Below are 15119 nucleotides of genomic sequence, written 5' to 3' on the forward strand. Positions count from 1 at the left end.
TTGATCTGTGTTTATACCAACTGCGTGTACCAACTCTTGAGGGTCTCCTGGTTGTTTCTAAAACTGTGTGATTCATAACTACATCAGATCTGTACCCAGAGGAATTCTCTTGTGTGGGTGTGTGCAGAATAACCTTGGGAGGAATTGCAAAGGTTTTTCGTTTCTGTCTGTTATGAGTAATGCAGTAAGAGAAAAAGGGCTTGTAATTGTGATGACAATGATGACTGCTGGTTTTCTTCACAACTTAGGGCCAGCACAGTGCATTTGTTATATAGGGCATATAGGATTATATGGGTTGTGAAATGCCAATGTGCTCCTTTGGTTGTTCTAGGTCAGCATTGATGTGCATTGGATTTCGGGATCTATGAATGTCAGTCTGCCACATCATTTATATTTGGGTTTATTTTTAGTTTTGCTAGTTGAGTAAACTTAGAGTTTGTGGAGGTAGACTTCAAATGCCCAGGAGACAGAATTTGAGCAGTTGCAACCTTGTGCCTCACTAAAGAAGTAAATCTTCCTTGGCAGGGTGTCGTGACTGTATCAAATGCTCCTGCTCAGAATTTGTTGCTGATGAATGTTTTGGTGTTGGTTTTTTTTTTTTTTGTCCTAAGATCATGAACTCCTTCAGATTGTTAGAGCTGTTTGCTGTGGATTACACATGGGCATCCCACTGACAAGAGTTACCAAGTAGTGTTACTGAATGATGCCTGAAGGTCCAGGGGGTTTGTTGAGCAGGGGTTAACTCAGAGTATACTTCCCTACTTGTTCAGTTGCTGGGTTACCTGTCAGTGGAGGTCATGAATCCAACAAAAAAAAGGTCAAGTGTGTCTATCTCAGTGTAAATCACCAATACCATCAATCCAAGCTGGATTTTCTTTCCATAAACCTACCAAAGGTGGGACATACATGGCTCTCCAGTGTTACCTCAGTGTTTCCTACCACACATGCTCAGCTGCTCAGTCCCTTCTTGAAAACTTCCTGGCAACCTTGCAAGGAGCATGACATTTTACTTTGTGAAGGTGGGAGACAAGACAACTTGAAGACAGTTGTGGGGGTTTTGGGTTGGGTTTGTTTTGCAAGCTGTTTTGGTGTGGCTGACAGCCTGCCTGGGGTCAGCCCCTCATCCTCAGTTTTCCTCTGAGCTCAGGTAGGGAATGCACTGTGTGAGCTGCAGTGAACCTGCAGTGGGCACTGGCACTGGGATAGGGAGCAGAAAGCCTCCTTGCAAAGGTTTTGGGAAGGTTGCAGGGGGCTGGGCAATGGAGAAAGAAGTCTTGCTGATGATTGGGCCTGAGACTTTTTTTGGGCTTGGGGGAGAGGCAGAGGAGGTGGTTATTTTTGCTGTGTATTACAGTGGAGTTGTTTAAGGCAGGTCACATAGTGGAGATACACGTACAAATATGATGAAGGGAATGAGATGGGTAAGGAGAAGAGGAATTAAATTGTTTTTAAATTTTACTTCTGAACAAATGCTTTCCTTCTGTCTTTCTCCTTCTTTCTTGAGTCAGATCCATTGCAGCTCATGGCTGGAATAGCTTTTTTTCCCCCCAGCTCATCAGGAGCTCTTCTCCTCAGTGCACCTTTTCCCGTGAGAGGAGGGAGAGCAGCTTGCTGCTGCAGGAGGAGAGCATCTGTGAATAACTTCTAGTCGTGTTCCATTCTGAAAAATCAATACAGCTGGGAGATTTCAATCTGAGGCAGTATGCTTGTTTTCATCTACAGCTCACATGAAACCTAAAATTTATGTGCATATTTCCCAGAGAAGCTCCCATCTGTTACCTTAGAGTGCATTTTCATATGTATAAATAAGCTTAATTTGCAGTTGAGAGAACATAAACAATTACCTATGGGCTCTGTAGGTATCTCAGGAGTTACCTTCTGCATTAATGTGATGAAATAAAGCTTGACCAAGAGTTAGTGTTGCAGTAACTCTTGGGATCAAGGATCAACTTAGATTGAGCATTTCCCTTTAGAGGTGTTTTCATTTCTCAGAGAAAAGTTAAATTTAATTCAGCCAGTTAAAATGGCTGCAAATAAAGTACTTGAAAAGCAAAACATTTTGTGTTTGTTTTTGATACTTTAATACTATATATAACTACCCAAAGGTTTCAAAAGAGGAAAAATTGCAGCTTTATAGTCACTTACATAAAAAAAAGTTACACCTTGTTTCGAGTGTAAGTTATTAGTCTTTACATACCTCACTGAAACCTTAATTGCTGTCATATTTCTGGACCAGAAGGTAAGCAAAGCAAGTCTGAATTAATTAAAATGAGCTGTCTATGGAAAGGATTGCCAAAGAGACTTTATTTTGCAGTTTAAATTAGGAAAGATACTTTAGGAACATCTTAGTAACTTTTGCTTTTGCTGAGAGTCTGGAATTAGTGCAAACCTACCTTCTTTGCCTCACACCTGAGTTCTTAAACTTTCTACCTGATCCCGCAAATACCCAGATATGTATTCCATTACCACAGTTGTGCTTTTCATGTGTAATTTAAATTGCATGTGAAGAGATTTAAAGGACTGACTATGCAATTTGTCATGGGACTGTCAAGTTTTACCAACTCCAAGTGTCATGTCCTACAGGAGAAATCATCTCCCTTCAGTTATCCTTCTCTCACAAAGCTTTCCTGCAGTTCCCTAAAAGACTATCACGGTGTTCTTTTAAATATCAGTGACTTTTGACCAATAACCAGAGGCCTGTAATACTCAACTGGAGGGCAGGAAAGTGAATTGGGAACCAACTCATGTTTCAGAAATGGGCATTAACTTGAGGCCAGGGGCAGTGATGGGTGGACTTGCAGAACTCTCTCAGTGCCATTTATGTTGTAGAGGTAAATACTGACTGGAAAGTTGGAGCCTTCCTGGAAAGAAAAAGTCTTAAATGGTAGATCGAAAACCTTGTCTAGGATCAAGCAGGAACTGAATCCTGGTAGGGCAGAGAAAGCATGCCTAATTCCAGGAATTTTGTCTGAGTTGAAGAAACAGCAAGAGGAAGGTTTCAATCCAAAGCCTTTCCCAGTGAACTGTTTCACTGGTCTACTTCTGCAGTCAGGTGTATTCTCTCTGTCACTGAAGAGAGAGTGAGAGTCCCCAAATGCTGCAGTACCAACACCCCACCTGTTTGAGCTAGAAACCAGTTCATGGTGAAAACTTACTGGGGTTGAGAAATAGTGGCCCATTTTGCATGAGAGAGCAAATAATGAATGTTAATATGCAGTGAATTTGTCAAAAAGCATTAATAGAAAAACAGTGTGTTAGTTGGGAAGCAATTAAACCTGAGCTGATGAGGGAAGCTCACTGTACTGTGAGATTACCTGCCAAATATGCTTAGGCAAACAAAATGTACATTGTAGAGAAACATTTCATGTCATAGCCATGACCTCAAGTGATATTTTAAAGGGGTATTTAATGAAAAACTAACAAATTTGTGCAAGTTATTTTTTTATGAAGCTGGTTGGCTTTGCTGGCTTTGAGAACTAACAGAAGCAACACAAGCCAGGTTGAAAAGGTCTCTTTCCAACAATATCCCAGAAGATGTAGGGTTATGTTGTATAAGAAGTGATCTAGATTAAAGTTGCTGACATTCAGATAAAGGCACCCAGTGAGAAAAACCCGGCAGTTCTCTTACTGGTTCTTCTCACACTTCTAAACTGTATTTTACACTTTCTTGAACAGATGAGATTGAGCTCTCTCATAGTGTCTTCTTTACTCTATAAAGAAGTGTGAAGCTGCTTCTGTAGAGAAATGGGCCAGAGTCACTAGAGATTCTTTTACATGTTCTCAGTCTTCTCCATTTTCATGACTCTACAGCAAGAACTCCTGAGGCCTATTTTAATAAATACAAGCTATGCATTTTAATTTTAAGTAATTGTTGCTCATAGATGAAATACAAAAGCAACTCTATAAATATATTAAAGTGTTAGTTAAGCATCCATCAAACTTGCCACCTGGTCCTGCCTAGTTTCTTACTGTAGGTGAGAAAAAAAGCTCTGAACACTGCTGGCCTTGAGGCTGCTACAATAGATGTTGAACCCATGGTGATTCTGATGTTTGTAGGATTCTGCAGTATAAACCGGATATGAGACGATGGAGAAATGTTTAGGGATGAAAAAGTCTATCCATTATCTCAAGGAAAATTTAAAATTAATTTTAATTCCCAACTTTTGGAGACAGTTATCTGGATGCAATTATGTGTATATGTCATATGTAATTTTTTATAGAGTTCCTTGAAAACTTTATTTCTCTCTGCAATGCTGTCTAAAAATAGACAGGAAAGTAAGCCACAACTTTTACCTGAACCCAAATTCTCTATGTTTGGGTTTTCAGTGCATAACTTCAGCATGATGCTTTGAAGAGAGTGTTGGGCTACTGTACTTGTGCAATGACTGAGGAAAAAGAATTGCTGACAAAGAAAGGCTCATATCTTTATAGCAAAGGAGCTTATGAAAGTCTATGTCAGAAATTAGTTTAGATTTTGCCTGTAAACAGAAACTGGATTTTTCCAATGAACTTTTGTTTGGTTTTGCCCTTTGCTCTCTACTTTTGAATAAGACATGAGTCAACCATTAATCCAGTTCTGCTTCTGAGTTCTGAAGATAAAAGAATGGGGGGATAATTTGAGTGCTGCAAGGAAAATGATTTATCTTCCTATTAGATCTGCTGCTAAAGCTAGTTTATTGTATTAGATCACCTCAACTGGTGCACATAAAGTTCTAACTCCTATCTACAAACCTCACCAGTGGTACTTAGCTGCATCTATAGAACATCAGCTTGAACAGCTCAGTAAATGCTACATCCAGTCTGAAGTTTGCTGGATCCTGTGTGTGTGGGTACAAATACATTTGGGAATGTGTTGAATAAGTCTCACTGGTCTGGTGTTATTCTAAGGAACCTGAGTGTAACCAGAAAAATAGAATTGCCCAGTATTTTGATGTTTGTAATACCAGCCATTTCTCTGATAAATGCTGTATGAAGAAAGGATCTGTTCAGGCTTCTAAGCAGCCTTTCTTTTCCTTCTGTCTTACCATGAGTGCTTATAATCCCTTCTAGTCTTTGTCCCTTAGGCTGGCTTTGTACTTGCCAATGCTTATATCTGCACAATGAAGGAAAGAGATCTTGAAATCAAGTAAGCCTTCAGTACTAGGAAATTAATCTAATTAGTATATAGTACTTGCAGTTCCTTTAGTTCTTTTGCTTGTGCTTAAATGAAGAATTCATGTTCCCGAACAGGTATTAAAGAGCTGTAGGTCCTTCAGTGGACATAAGTCAAACTCGGTGCAGTGTCCACGTGAGAAATGTAACTACTTAAACTAAATGTTGGAAATGGTGATGTAAATACCTTTATCTAATGACACGGATCAGGAGAGAATGTGCATGTAATTTCTACTTTGTGTTGCGAGTTTAGCTTTTAATTCTGTAACTGCGCTTAAATGCAAACCATTTCTTTTCAAATTTGAGTCCTTAAATGATGTTTTTCCAATTCAAATATCATGGTAAAATATATTCCCCCAGAGGCTGGGTACAGTGTGAAAATGTGCGAGTAATGGATGCATGTGCAGTGTACATCTCCCTACCAGATGGTACTGCTCAAATTTATAGTGTTGCATAATCACTTTAGAAGGCTGAAAACGAATGTGGTTAATTTTAAAATTTCTTTTGTAAATGTTGAAGGATTTTTTTCCTGCAATGTGTGATCCAGGTTCATCTCCAGTTTTGCCCCAGCACTGATCTACTCCACAGACACCTGAGTTAAAAGAAAATATCATATCTATTACCAGTTGGAGGGTAGGCAGTTTTTGGTTGTTGAAGGACTAGTTTAGGCATATCAATAAAATAAGACTTTTTGCCTTTGGATCTTCAATTCCCATGAGAAGGCATTGGTATAAGGAATGGTTTTGGTTGATTACTGTAAGGAAGCTTGGTAAGCTGCTTTTTCTTGCTGCTTCCCTCACATTTGTTAGCACATTGAGTGTCCAAGCTGTGGCCTTGCATACCTGTAGTTGTCAGAACGCAGCATTTAGCCACTTGTAATGTATATATTTCCTAGTGAGTCAGAAATTACTGTGGAAACTGAGTGATGTTAGTGTTGGCTTAGGATGCTGTCTTAATGAAACATATATTCCTTCAAATGTGCTTAACAAATTTAGAAAAATTCTTCTGTTGTTTAACATTATGTTAAATGTAAAGAAAGCCAATAAAGCTGTCTGAGAAAAGATGCTTGCAAAAGTGTGCTGGGTGAGTCACTTTTTACAAGCAGATGTCTTCACTGCTTAAAATGAAGACTACTTGTAAAACATGAATTTTTAGAGATGAATTATCAGGCTTCTGCCAGACTTGACCTTGGATGGAATTCTGTAGATGACTAACAATCCATTTGCAGATATATCTGTGCATGATTTCAGCTTAAGGGCAGTTTAGTTTGGATAAGGAAGGAAGCAAACCTGAAAGGCTTATGGTACAAGCAAAATGTTTGTCTTGATTTTCTCTGCAGCTCTATCTGCTGTTTTCTTTGGGAGTAGAATGCAATAAGGTCTTATAAGTTGGACAGAAACAGGTGATGAAATAACTTGATTTTGGTTTTGACAAGAATATCTGGATCCTTGCAAATCTATGGGACCTGATGGGATTCCTACAGGGGTACTCAAAGAACTGGCTGATGTCATCACAGGGACTCTCTCAATGGTTTTTGCAAGGTCTCAGGAATCTGGAGAGGTACCAGTCAACTGGAAGCTGGGTAATGTTGTCCCAGTTTTCAAGAAGGGCAAGAGGGATGACCCTGGTGGCTGCAGGCCTGACAATTTCACTTTAATGCCTGGTAGAATTCCAGAGAAAATCGTTCTGGGGGTTACTGAAAAACATCTGAAAGACAGCGCGGTCATTTGTCACAGTGAGCTCAGGGTTCATGAGGGGGAAGTCCTGCTTGACATGTTTAATTTCCTGTTTTATACCAAGGCAACCCATCAAGTTGATCAAGGGAAGCCAGTTGATGTAGTGTTTTTGAATTTCAGTAAAGCTTTTGATACTGTCTCTCACAGCACCTTCCTGGACAAACACATTGTGTGGTGGTTGGGCACAGAAGGGTGATGGTGAGTGGGGTGACATCAGACTGTCACTAGTGGGGTTCTGCAGGGCTCCATCCTCAGCCCAGTTCCCTTCAATGCCCTCCTACATGACTTGGATGCAGGACTTGAAGGGATACTAAGAAAGTTTGCCTACAGGGCCAGGAGTTGGACTAAATGATCCTTGTGGGTCCTTTCCAACTCAGGATATGCTGTGATTCTCCCATAAGAACTTTCCTAAGCATAGTGAAGTATTGTCTGTAGATGAAAGCTCTCTACCTTTTATTTGTTTCAGGTTATTGTGCAAAGTCTTAAAATTTTCAGCCTTATGTTTAGTATGTCTTCCTCTCATTGAACTTGTAACCCATTTTTTCTGCTTTTCTGTAAAACCTAGTACCACTTGCACCAGTTGTCTGAGACTCATTCAGAACTGAGATGATCTATTTAAAATGCAAATAGAAAATTCTAATATTTGATCATTAGATAGTGTCCATCTGGTTTGAAATCTAAGTATAATAGCCCAGCATAGTGCTAGACTATCTGTCCTGTAATTCAGTCTGCTACAGAATGTTCAGAGAAGCTGACAGCATCTTTTCAGTTTTTCTCTTCAGATGAGAAAAATGTTTTGGTTAGCTTGGAAAACCTTTGCAATACGACCGTACACTCATGGTCAAGTATAACCTTGTTTCCAAGTGGGCTGTGACTTACAGTCAAGTTAGCTCTTTGTTTTAACCTCACTAGTTTTTATCAACAAATTTCCTCTTCCATTCAAAAACTCCACTCAGCTTCCATCTCATGAACTGCATAACAAAATCTGTTCTATAAACTGTGCAAATATTTCAATAAATAGTGCTTGGTGCACGCAATATTTCTTCTAAAAGGGTGATGTTTGATAGCCTCTTGATTTTCATGGTTAGACACCTCTCACTATTTTTGAACCCAGATTTATTCAGGGCTACCTTGTGTACACTGTGACTGTATAAGCAGCATTCTTCAGTTCAGCCAGCTCTTACACTTTGGAACTGCTCCTCTTGCATCCCCTTCCCACAGCAGACAGCTCTGTCAGCCTTCACTTTGCTGGGCTAAACCAATCTGATGGGTTCTTGATTAACCCTGTTGTTCCTGTAACCTTTCTCTATACTTGCACACTTTCAGGTGTCTTTCCTGAATGTGGGTAACAAGAATTGTACAAAATAGCATTTCAGGTGTGTGTTCACTGGTGCTTTGGCCACCAGCACTACGTTTCTGTAGCTGTGCTGCACATACTGACTGATGCATCCTGAGGTGAACTTTCCTTTCTCAAGACCATGTCACATCATGATCAGTGATTAATTTGTGCCAAGTTATACGTTTTGGGGATGAAATGCCTCACATATCACTGAACTCTAGTGTGCTGTCTTGATGTTGTTGACCTTGTCTACAAATACACAATATTTATCTCTGCAGTAAATGTTTACCAAGAGTAGCTTTTATACCACTTTAAAAAACATGATTTTTCAAGGTTAGATAGAGTTGAATGTACATTTCCCTTCTGAATTCAACAGATTTTACAGGAAAACACTCATTGTAAGAGGCTGTGAATTCTTTTATGTTCTGAGAGCAAAGTGGGCGCCTGGTTCTGCTTCAGATTGTCCTCCTTTTTCTCTATATTTATAAGGCAGTTCCCATCCTTAATCTGATAAAGTAGTTTTCAGTGCATTTAGAGTGGTATCCAGAAGACTCAGTAAAGGCAGCCTTAGATAAAGACAACCTGTTTTCCCCAATTATTAAAACACTGTAAATTTGTGGTACTTTCATGGTTCCAGCTGAGCAGCTGGAATAAGACGATGGTTTAAAAGCACTAAATGTAACCATTTAGTTTCATTTAGAACAATGAAAGTTTTGTTCATCCGTTTCTTATTATAACTTCTGAGAAAGTTCTGGGACATGCACTTTTCCATAAGATCTGTGGGTTTGTGCAAGGGGATTAGTCAGGGCTATAAAATTAGCCGTATTGTTTCTGTCCTCCCTTTTCTAGATGATGAGATGCAAGCTCAGATTATAAAAAAACTTAGGTAAGATGTATCAAAAAGAGCAGACTGCTTTGTTCTTTAAAGAAACAAACAATTTTAAAAGCAATTTAAAACCAATTTAAACATTATGAGTTTTAATTGATTAAGAGGGAATTGTGCTGACCATTTTGCTTCTAAAATATTGACACAAAAACACTGACTACCACCGAGAGGGGCAAAATGTGAATAACATTAAAAGCACAGTGGTGACAGCACTGATTGCCCACCACCACCTTGCTATAACTAATTTTATGGCTTTTTATATAATAATGCCCTCTTTTGTAAGGCTTTCTAGAGAAATCTTGAGATTTAAAAACAAATAAAAACCTCTAGAACTGTGTAAAGGTTACAAGAAAGAGATAATTAAAAAAATTATATATCTGCTCTAATAAGTTAGGGTTCATATTCTGGTCCAGACAAGATCTGTGCAATTAGACACTCAGTAACACCAAACTAACCCTCATGTTAAGCAGTATCTCCTTTGGCCAAACTCTTGTGTCATGGGCGGTGAAAATGCTGCTAATGACTGTTTACTGGGAATTGGTTCTCTATCTCAGAACAATTCTGCAAGTGCCAAGACCAGCTTTCCTTGATCTTTCCTGCACTCTGACAGTTGCATAACAACTGAAATTATACCTGTCATTCAATTTGTCTGTATTTTGGTAATTGCACAGCTTGCTGAACTTTGTTCTGAGTCTGTAATTAGCTACTTCTCACAGAAAAATGAGTTACTATTCCAGTCCACTCAAGACTTGTAACCGACTATATTTGGATCTTGCAGGAGTCAGTATGTCTGTCTGTATTTTAGCCTCATTTATAACTTCATGGAAGGCTGATCTTTGCTTTGTACTTCATGGCCCATTGTGCTCCCATAAGGTTAAATGTAGCCTAATCTGTATAACTGTTTTATAGATCTAAAATAATATTATGAGTCTAAAATAATATATTTCCTTTAGTAATGGTTAACTTTTAGACATTTCAGACATACTCATTCCTGTACTTACAGAATATGGGTTTTAGACTAAAAGGTTCATACTTAATATATAGAATATAATAAATCTAGCAATCAAGACATGCAAAGCAGAATTGATGTGTGGCAATGCAGCCAGACTGTCTAGAATACAAAGTGATTTAGGGAGAAAAGCAGGACCTTGGAGGGGAGAAGACTGTGCTATAACTTTTAAGCTTTCAGATGCAAGATTTATATTTGTTTTTTTTTTCTTTTCAGTAGAGGGATAAAACAATAGTGTCTTCTTAGTAGAGTAAGAGGCAATGGGTTTAGAGAAAATATTTTACAACTGCACAAGAAGAGTAGGTTGCATGCATTAGTTCTAGTAGTAACAGGATGCTGGATTTATATATGGCCTTGGATATTTGTGATAATTTATGCCTGAATTTCCTATCTCTAAAACAGGTATTGAGAAGGATAACTCTCTTTATGAATCTTCTTTTGTGACACTGCATGATACTGTTAATTTTTTGTCTTCTCTGCTCAAGATTTTACATGGTGGTTGGTTTTACTGTATAGCAGAATCTTCACTGAGTTTTATCCTTTAGAACATTACAAAACTCCCTTGTTACTTGATACAGAAGTACTGCAGTCCAATCTAGAGGCAATAAAAACTGAAGTCAGAGGGAAAATCATGTCCTAAGGATGACAGTTTCCTGGAGAAATAATTCACCAAGGTGGGGAAGTTGTGCACTCTTTTGATGAGCTCTTCTTCTCAAGCTGAAGAATGTCTTGAAGTAGTAGAAAACGGGCTTGGCACCATTTGTTCTCTCTTCCAGACGGTCCTGGTGACAATATAGGTTACATCTGTTTGTCTGGACATGTGATGCTGACTAGTGATGACTTTTTGAAGTCTGGCATATGCGTCAAAGCGAAGCGATGAAGTGCTGAACAAGCCAAACCATTTAATGACTTTGGTGCGTCCTGGAACAAGTCCTGGACTATTTTGGTTCTTGGCCTGTGATGGATCTGTCGTGCAGGTCTGCACCTCCAGCAGCATTACCAAAGCGTGAGAGAGATCCTAAGAATAAAAGAGTGAAAAAGTGGTCTCTGTGAAAGGCTACAGGCAAAGCTATTTTGGTGGAGGAGCAGCTCCAACAGCTGTGATGAGCAGGGCAGTGTGGGGTGGGAGTGCAAGTCATGCTGTGTACAGCACAGGGGGGCAGGTGCTTGTGAGGAGCCTCTCCCCTCCCTCTGCTGCAGCCTGACGTATGTGTTGGTGGCTCTGGATGCTGCAGTCCTTGGAGGAAAACTGGGATGAAGGCAGAATGAAGTGTTTCTGGAGAGTTGTGAGTAAAAATATATATACATATGTACATACTCACAGGGAAAAAAAAATAAAAGACACAGCTTTATGACATGACATCAAGAAATGTGAGTATTATGTATTTAGAAACTCCCCACTATGACTCTGCCAGCTTTACAGGGGGAATATCTAAGTCAACCTGAGGCAAAAAAATCAAGAGCAGTGAGTTTCCGGCTCAGTGGAGCATATTTCACCTCTTCCCCAAGGAGAACTGTAGAACACTTCCTTATAATTCAGGTGTGTAAATAAGAAGCACTCCAGGTGCATTGTATCAGTCTTCTTTTGTGACTGCAGCTTATTTACAGAATCACTTTTTCAATGGTGGTATTTAATCTGTGGTCACTCTTATAAAAATAAGTTGGTTGTACTGATTCATTTGCAGCTGATTTAGATGTCAAATAAGGTATTTAGGTTTAACATGCTTATTTGCACAGTTTTACACATTGCAGGAGCATGACCATCAGCATATAAAAGATACTTTTGGAAAGGAATATACTATGTATGAGCATACCAACTCTTCCTTTAGACTTCTGCACTGTTGAGTTAAATTAATGAAGATGCCTAATTTATTAGATGACAAAATCCTGTTGATGCTTACATTTCTAAAGAATCACGTAAGGTATATAAAAAGTGAGTTTTGATCCAAGCTGAAATGACAGCACTGTCCTACCCTTTTATTCATTAGATACTCTGAGGAAATAGCCTTTGACACATACATCTCAGAACAAATGTATTTTACCATATTATTGGCAGACTAACAGCCCTGTATAAGTCAGTGTTTCCTGCAGTTCAGCTCAGCCTAATTTGCTCTAACAATAAGGTGCCCATGGGCTGAGGTTGCTGTACAAGGGATGATTCCTTGTTCTGTTCTCTTCACGTGGCTTTCATCAGTCATGGTTTTGTTATTTCAATATTGGTGCACTATTAACCAAGGAACATTCATGGAGATGCACAGAGGTATTGGAAGAATTCTCTGGATCAGTGAAATGAAATCCCAGAGTGGTTGATGTTGGAGGAAGCCTCTGGAGGTCATCTGGTCCAAACCCCAGGCTCAGGCAGGGTCACCTCAAATAGGCTGCCCAGAACTGTGTCCAAGCAGATTCTGAATATCCCCAAGGATGGAGACTCCACCACCACCAGTGAGCACCTGTGCCAGTGCTCACTCACCCTCACAGTGAAGTGTTTCCTGATGCTCAGAGGGAACCTGCTGTGTTTGTTTGTGCCCATCTTTTCTGATCCTCTCACTGGGCACCGCTGAAAGGAGCCTGGCTCCATCTTCTTTGCACCTTCCCTTCAGGAATAGAAAACTGAGAAACATTAATAAGGATTGGAAACAAAAGTGGAAGGACAGAGGAAGCTGTCATACCGCTCACAGCTAATTCAGAATGGGTGTGGGACAGTGTTCAGCATTTCAAGTGATAAAAACATCACCTGCATCGAGATCTTTATCTGGATTTATCTTAGTAGTTGGTACAGATGGCAACACCTTCCTTAGATTTTGACATCAGAACTGAATGTATTTTTATCTTTTTGCTATTCTGTTTGTATTGAGTTTATGATATGGGAAGGATCAAGTGTCCTGGTTTGCTTGTCTGAGCATTCTCAAAGATGATGTGCTTTCAGTGAGGGGCAGCACAAAATGAGGATTGAAATACTGTAAGTGCTGCAAATCTACATAAAAGAAAAATCATGCAACTGGATGCGATATTATCCAAGTAATAAATCCCCCATGCCTGGAATAAGGTATTTGCATTCACTTGTTACCCTTGCCTGAACCAAGACTTTTCCCCACTTTGCCTTTGAAACAGAAATTTTCTTTGAAAATGGTTCTATATACACCAGGCTCTGCAGGATATTTCAAGTAAAGATAGTCTGCATATGAGTACTTGTTAACAGAAACAGTAAAGAAAATATTGTTTCCTTTGTTTGGCTCCATTAAGGACTCAACCCCCCTTTTTAGTATGGTACAAAAATGCTCCAGTCTTGCTTCTCAACTTTGTTCTTTTCCCTCTGTTCTCATGTGCAAACTGATGTGGAAGTTCTCTAAGCTATAAAAATCCATGGGCTCTGGATATATCTAATCTGTTCCTAACAACATGGACTGTGTGAGGAGGTAAATCAAAATTCCAAGCAGAACTCTAAATTTTTGGAACAATTGCAGAGTATAATATGAACTCAGCAACTGAAGTGTGTGTGAATGTACTTGATTACTGAAGCACAAAGAAAATCCAATAATCTACTAGAATCTAATTCAGTGTTGTAAAGTTTTATTATCTGTTAGTTTTAATATGATTGCAGTGGAATTAATAATGGAAGATTTATGTTATCTTCTTTTCTCTGTTTATTTCTTCTTTTCATTGCTGAAATACTGCTTGCAATAATTTTTCTCTGGGTAGCCAGAATTGTTTTTCTTGACAGAAGGTTGTATTTTGCAGCTTTGATAATGATCAGAACACATTCAGAGAAGGTCCATTTGGTTCTGAACACACTAGAGATGTGAAAAACATTTAATCAAATTTTAGTTCCCCCTTAGCCTTTTTATTAACTACAGAAATATGAATGTGTTTCTCCAGTATATTCCTCATAATTCAATTTCTTTTACTGTTTAAATAATTTTCTGTTCTTTAAGTGTCCTTGTGTCTGGTTTTGAAACAGCAGACAGTTTTATAGGTGAAATCTTAGTGGTGCCTCAGAGAGACTGTCATGAATGTCTATAAAAGTGGCACAAAATGATAATGGCTTTCTCTTACCTTTGGTACATTCTTTTATAGCTGATTGAAAAAATAGAAAGCTGCTTAAGTAAGAACTTCTTTAACTGTCATTAATATTCAGATAATTCATTTTTTACATTTTCAGTGATAGTTTTCTGATGGGCCACCACTTCAAATGGCTGTCAGCTGCTTACTATGACATTCCTATTGCCCAATGAGTTATTCCAAGTTTTATGTTTTAATCTTTAATGAAGTCTACAGAAAAGTTTTAGTGGCACATCCCTGAAGAACCCTTTGCTTGAAAAGGGCCATCTTCTAGCCCATGAGCTACGTTGAAGCTTTTGTGACTGGAAACACATTAAAAAGGCCTGTGGTCAGAAATCAAGCTTGAAAAAAAGCTCCATTCTTAAAAATTCACTTATAGTACTTAAAATATATAAGCAAATGCTGAGAAACTTGACTAAACTCACTGTAAAAATATTACTTTTTTTTTTCTAAGGCTACTGTAAAAAGCTTCTCCTAGCACTGAAAAAACATACTTGAATGAGCATTCTGGATGTAGTGTAGGATTTGCTTTTGTCACAAACTGCAGAAATATTGGCTGATATAAACCCAAAGCTGACAGAAGCCAGACCTCTAGATGGTCTTCCAGGGCATTGTCCAACATGAGAACTCAATCAGCTGTCAAAAAACCTCCTGACTCTAGTAACTCAAAAACTTCGCAATTAATTTCAGGGAATTTATGTAAGTCTGTTTCCCAGTGCTGGTATTCCCATGATTCTGCAGTGTTCTCATTCAACTTACAAGTCTGCAACCTGCCAAAGACTAATCTCTCTGCACCAAAGGTAACAACATCTGCCAATATTTACATTAAGAACTGGGAGAAAATTCTAAATGTAGAGGTGTAATAATTTTTCTGTTGCAGAAAGGACAACCATCACTCATGCCCAAGCACATCCATGGGCATGTGCAGCCAGTTCTGCA

Source organism: Neopelma chrysocephalum, unplaced genomic scaffold (assembly GCF_003984885.1).
Source record: "Neopelma chrysocephalum unplaced genomic scaffold, ASM398488v2 Primary Assembly neopelma1_65c, whole genome shotgun sequence".
NCBI classification, from domain to species: Eukaryota; Metazoa; Chordata; class Aves; order Passeriformes; family Pipridae; genus Neopelma; species Neopelma chrysocephalum.